The sequence below is a fragment of the Arachis stenosperma genome, chromosome 7 (assembly GCF_014773155.1).
Source record: "Arachis stenosperma cultivar V10309 chromosome 7, arast.V10309.gnm1.PFL2, whole genome shotgun sequence".
In the NCBI taxonomy this organism is placed as follows: Eukaryota; Viridiplantae; Streptophyta; class Magnoliopsida; order Fabales; family Fabaceae; genus Arachis; species Arachis stenosperma.
In genome coordinates, this window is record NC_080383.1 from 40,902,539 (window position 1) to 40,908,297 (window position 5,759).

At 45.7% G+C, this 5,759-nt stretch overlaps 1 non-coding gene across 1 annotated transcript; it reads left to right on the forward strand.

Annotated features, from left to right (window-relative positions):
* The first annotated feature begins 328 nt into the window (after window positions 1-328).
* Window positions 329-436, forward strand: LOC130942934 (small nucleolar RNA R71). The gene has a single exon (XR_009071478.1). It is a non-coding gene; the product is annotated as a small nucleolar RNA R71 (small nucleolar RNA).
* The last annotated feature ends 5,323 nt before the right edge of the window (window positions 437-5,759 follow it).

The window sequence follows — 5,759 nt, forward strand, 5'->3', positions numbered from 1 at the left end:
AAGCCTCCTTAGTACTGCTTGGTGCATTTTGCATTCCAGACAGACTTTGAGAAATCAAATTGACTTGTTGAGTCAATATCTTGTTCTGAGCTAGTATGGCATTCAGAGTGTCAATCTCAAGAACTCCTTTCTTCTGACTAGTCCCATTGTTCACAGGATTTCTTTCAGAAGTGTACATGAATTGGTTATTTGCAACCATTTCAATTAGCTCTTGAGCCTCTGTAGGCGTCTTCTTCAGATGAAGAGATCCTCCAGCAGAGCTATCCAAAGACATCTTGGATAGTTCAGAGAGACCATCATAGAAAATACCTATGATGCTCCATTCAGAAAGCATGTCAGAAGGACATTTTCTGATTAACTGTTTGTATCTTTCCCAAGCTTCATAGAGGGATTCTCCATCCTTCTGTCTGAAGGTTTGGACTTCCACTCTAAGCTTACTCCATCTTTGTGGTGGAAAGAACTTTGCCAAGAAGGCATTGACTAGCTTTTCCCAAGAGTCCAGGCTTTCTTTAGGTTGAGAGTCCAACCATATCCTAGCTCTGTCTCTTACAGCAACAGGGAATAGCATCAGTCTATAGACCTCAGGGTCAACCCCATTAGTCTTGACTGTGTCACAGATTTGCAAGAATTCAGCTAAAAACTGATGAGGATCTTCCATTGGAAGTCCATGGAACTTGCAATTCTGTTGCATTAGAGAAACCAATTGAGGCTTAAGCTCAAAGTTGTTTGCTCCAATGGCAGGGATAGAGATGCTTCTCCCATAAAAATCAGGAGTAGGTGCAGTAAAGTCACCCAGCACCTTCCTTGCATTGTTTGCATTATTGTTGTTTTCGGCTGCCATGTCTTCTTCTTCTTTGAAGAATTCGGTCAGGTCCTCTAAAGAGAGTTGTGCTTTGGCTTCTCTTAGCTTTCTCTTCAAGGTCCTTTCGGGTTCAGGGTCAGCTTCAACAAGAATGCCTTTGTCTTTGCTCCTGCTCATATGAAAGAGAAGAGAACAAGAAAGTGTGGAATCCTCTATGTCACAGTATAGAGATTCCTTGAGGTGTCAGAGAAAAAGAGAAATAGAAAGAAGAAGGAGAAGAAGAATTCGAACTTTACTTAGATAAGATTCGGATTGTGCATTAGGAAGGAGTGGTACTCCATAAATAGAAGGATGTGAGAAGGAGGGAAGAAGATTTTCGAAAATTAAATTAGAAAGATTTTGAAAACATTTTGAAAAACACTTAATGATTTTCGAAAATAAAGTAAGAAAAGAAATCAAGTGATTTTTGAAAAAAAAAGATTTGAAATTAGAAGTTAAAAAGATTTGATTGAAAACTATTTTGAAAAAGATGTGATTAAGAAGATATGATTGGTTTTAAAAACATTTGATTGAAAAGATATGATTTGAAAACAATTTTAAAAGATATGATTTGAAAACAATTTGAAAAGATTTGATTTTAAAAATTAATGACTTGCCTAACAAGAAAAGATATGATTCAAACATAAAACCTTCCTCAACAGAAAAGGCAAAAAATGTTCAATCAAATCATTAATTGTTAGTAAGTATCTTTGAAAAAGGAAAGAAATTGATTTGAAAACATTTGATTGAAAAGATATGATTTGAAAAAGATTTGATTTTGAAGAACTTGAAAAAAAATTGATTTGAAAACAAAATCTTCCCCCTAGCACGATCCTGGCGTTAAACGCCCAGAATGGTATCTGTTCATACCCTGACCGAGCTCTCCAAACTCGGGAAGTTCGCAGAAGGTCCGACCTCATCCAAAGGCCCACGCCTAAAGGTCGGACCTCGGACATCATAGCAAGGAAGGCCCATCAAAAGGAACGCAGCCCAAAACCTAAAGGCCGAAATAGGCCTAGAAGAGGCGGTTCCGCAAAGATAGAGATAAAACTCCCAAAAGATAAGATAAGATAAGAATATCTTATCCAGGGAAGATCACGGCCAACCACTATAAATACACTGGAGCACCCAGGTATAACTCATACTCTAATTCTACTCAATATCTGCTTGGACCCATGCTAACTTAAGCATCGGAGTGTCATTGCAGGTACCACCCCCAGCCGCTCAGCACACCAAGCTAGGGTCACGGAACCCCTACCTCGGGTCTTGCCAGACGACCGAGCTACACGTTTCAGGTAACCCTCGGAACATTGGCGCCGTTGCCGGGGACCTGGAAGTCATCCCTTTACCATGGCGGACGACCCTCCCAACAATAACCACGCTACATCAGAACAAGAAGAGGAAATTGACACCGGAGAACGACCGGACAGCCCTCTATCACCACGCACTCCAGGAGGAAACAAACAGAATCGCCCAAAGACATCACTTCCAAACAAAAATCCACAAAATCCCGAAAAAGAAGAGAGCTCAGAAATTCTAGAAGCAGTACGGGCACAGCAAAACCGACTGAAACAACTCGAAGAGGACATAAAGAAGCAGAAAGAAACTGAACAAGATTTGAGAAGGGAAGCTCGCAAGCGCAGAGAGTTAGAAGAAAAGCTGCGGAAGATAGAGGCCGAGTTGAAAGACCGGACGGAACGCGGCACCACCCCCGAAAATAACCATGATCCCTTCACGCAAGAGATCATGAAGGAGAAGGTACCGCGAAACTTCAAACCACCTGATAAGGATCTCTACGACGGCACCACCGACCCAAGTCACCACCTCAGCAACTTCCGAAGCAGAATGTACCTGGTCGACGCCTCCGACGCGATTCGGTGCAAAGCCTTCCCCACCACTCTCACCAAGTCGGCCATGAAGTGGTTCGACAACCTGCCACCAGGATCAATCTCCAGCTTCGAGGACCTAACCAAAAAATTCCTAACAAGGTTCTCTATTCAAAAGGACAAGGCAAAACATGCCCCCAGTCTACTCGGGATCAAACAGGGTAACCAAGAAACTCTCCAAGAATACATGGAGCGATTCAACAAAGCCTGCCTGGACATACAACACTTGCCCACTGAAGCAGCCATCATGGGACTAGCAAACGGCCTAAAAGAAGGACCATTTAGCCAATCCCTATCCAAACGATACCCGACCTCCTTATACGAGGTGCAAGAGCGGGCAGAAAAATATATCAACATGGAGGAAACCTCCCAGCTAAGAGACTCTTCTAGGAAGGAATCAACCTACCCACTCCGAGACCGAGATCGAGAACAGAAAAAGAAAGAAGAGTCCAACTCGGACAAACCACGGAAGTACCATAGCTACACTCCCCTCCGAGTTTCCCTGGTAGACGTCTACAGAGAAGTATGCCACACCGAAAAAATCCCACCGCCCCGACCTTTAAAACACAAGAGAGCGGGGAGAGATCAGTCCGAATACTGTGAATACCACAAGCTCTACAGTCATTCTACTAATGACTGCCACGACCTGAAGAATGTTATAGAAAAGCTAGCCAGAGAAGGAAAACTCGACAGATACATAGCGGAAAAAGGAGAAGAGACCAAAAAGAGAAGGAGGGGAGATAACGAGGATCGGGCCGAACAGACCTTGCGAACCCCTGAAAGGCACATACACATGATAAGCGGAGGTTTTGCAGGCGGAGGAACATCCAGATCCTCGCGAAAAAGACACCTCAAAGAGATCTATCATGTCCGAGAAGACAATCCCCTGCCCGAGCTGCCAACCATCTCATTCACCCAAGAAGATGCTCAGGGGATAATACCCGGCCATGACGATCCTATGGTGATCACCATTATCCTAGCAAACGCCAACTTACATCGAACCCTGATTGACCAAGGAAGCTCAGCAATTATCCTGTTCAAAGCGGCCTTCGACAAGCTCGGACTTGAAGAAAAAGAGCTAAAGGCCTATCCCTCCGACCTATTTGGGCTAGGGGACACCCCGATCCACCCCTTAGGATACATCTCGCTACACACTACCTTCGGAAGAGGCGAGCAATCTAAAACGTTAAGCATCGACTACATTATAGTCGACGTTACCTCAGCATACAATGCCCTCATTGGGCGACCAACCCTAAACAGACTGGCAGCTGTGGTCTCAACCCCACACCTCTGTATGAAGTTCCCTACCGCAAAGGGAATCGCCACCCTAAAAGGCGACCAAAAATTAGCACGGCGATGCTACAACGAAAGTCTAAGCCTAAAAGGGAAAGAAGTCAACACAATAGAACTCGGGCGAGTTAAAACCCGAGAAGACCTTCGGCCACAACCAGAGGGAGAAACCGAAAGGATCCAAATCGGGAACACACCTGAAAAAGTAACAAACATTGGAGCAAACCTCGAAGCAGGCCTAAAGGAGGAACTCATAACCCTCTTAAGGGAGAATTCCGACCTCTTCGCCTGGAAGGCCTCCGACATGCCAGGAATAAGTCCCGACCTGATGTGCCATAAGCTATCAGTATACCCGGGATCCAGACCCGTCCAACAGAGACGCCGGAAGCTCGGACCCGAGCGCATGCAGGCAATAGAAGAACAGGTACAAGCACTGCTAGATGCAGGATTCATTAGGGAAGTAAAATATCCCCTATGGCTCGCAAACGTGGTCCTGGTAAAAAAGCCCAACGGAAAATGGAGGATGTGCGTCGATTACACGGATCCCAACAAAGCCTGCCCCAAAGACCCATATCCACTACCAAACATCGACGCCTTAGTCGACGCAGCCTCAGGCTACAGATATCTCTCCTTCATGGATGCATACTCGGGATACAATCAAATCCCGATGTACGGACCCGACCAAGAAAAGACCTCGTTCATAACCCCAAGGGCAAACTACTGCTACGTAGTAATGCCCTTCGGGCTGAAGAACACCGGGGCAACCTACCAGAGGCTAATGAACAAAGTATTCTCAGAGCACATCGGGCTACAGCTAGAAGTGTACGTCGACGATATGCTGGTAAAGACACAAGAAGACAGAAACTTGGTTCCCGACCTCACAAGTGTCTTCGGCACCCTCAGGAAACACAACATGAGACTTAACCCGACCAAGTGCACCTTCGCCGCAGAAGCCGGAAAGTTCTTAGGCTTCATGCTGACTCAAAGAGGCATCGAAGCAAACCCGGACAAATGCCAAGCGATACTCAAAATGAAGAGCCCGACGTGTGTCAAAGAAGTACAACAACTAAATGGAAGGCTAGCCGCCCTATCAAGATTCTTGGCGGGATCAGCGATAAAATCACTACCTCTCTACTCACTCCTAAAGAAAGGGAAACCCTTCTCATGGACCCCGGAGTGCGAAAAAGTCTTCCAAGAATTCAAGGAATTTCTCGGGCAGCCACCAATCCTAACCCGACCTTTAAAAGGGGAAGAGCTCGTATTATACCTCTCGGTCGGACATCGGGCAGTTGCTTCAGCATTAATACGAGAAAATGACCAAGGACAACACCCCATATACTTCGTAAGCAAGGCACTACAAGGGGCCGAATTAAACTATCAGAAAATAGAGAAATTCGCCTACGCCCTAGTATTCACGGCTCGGAGGCTCCGTCCCTACTTTCAAGCCCACACCATCAAAGTCCGGACGAACCAACCCATGAGACACATCCTACAAAAAACAGACATGGCAGGACGAATCCTACAATGGGCGGTGGAACTGTCCGAGTTCGACCTCCACTATGAAGCCCGGACTGCCATAAAATCTCAATATCTAGCCGACTTCATCGCAGAATATACTGAGACCCCGGGAACCCCACTCTCGTGGAATCTGTATGTCGACGGGTCCTCAAACAAAACAGGAAGCGGAGCCGGTGTTATACTCGAAAGCGACCAAGGAACACGGATAGAGCTATCCTTAAAAT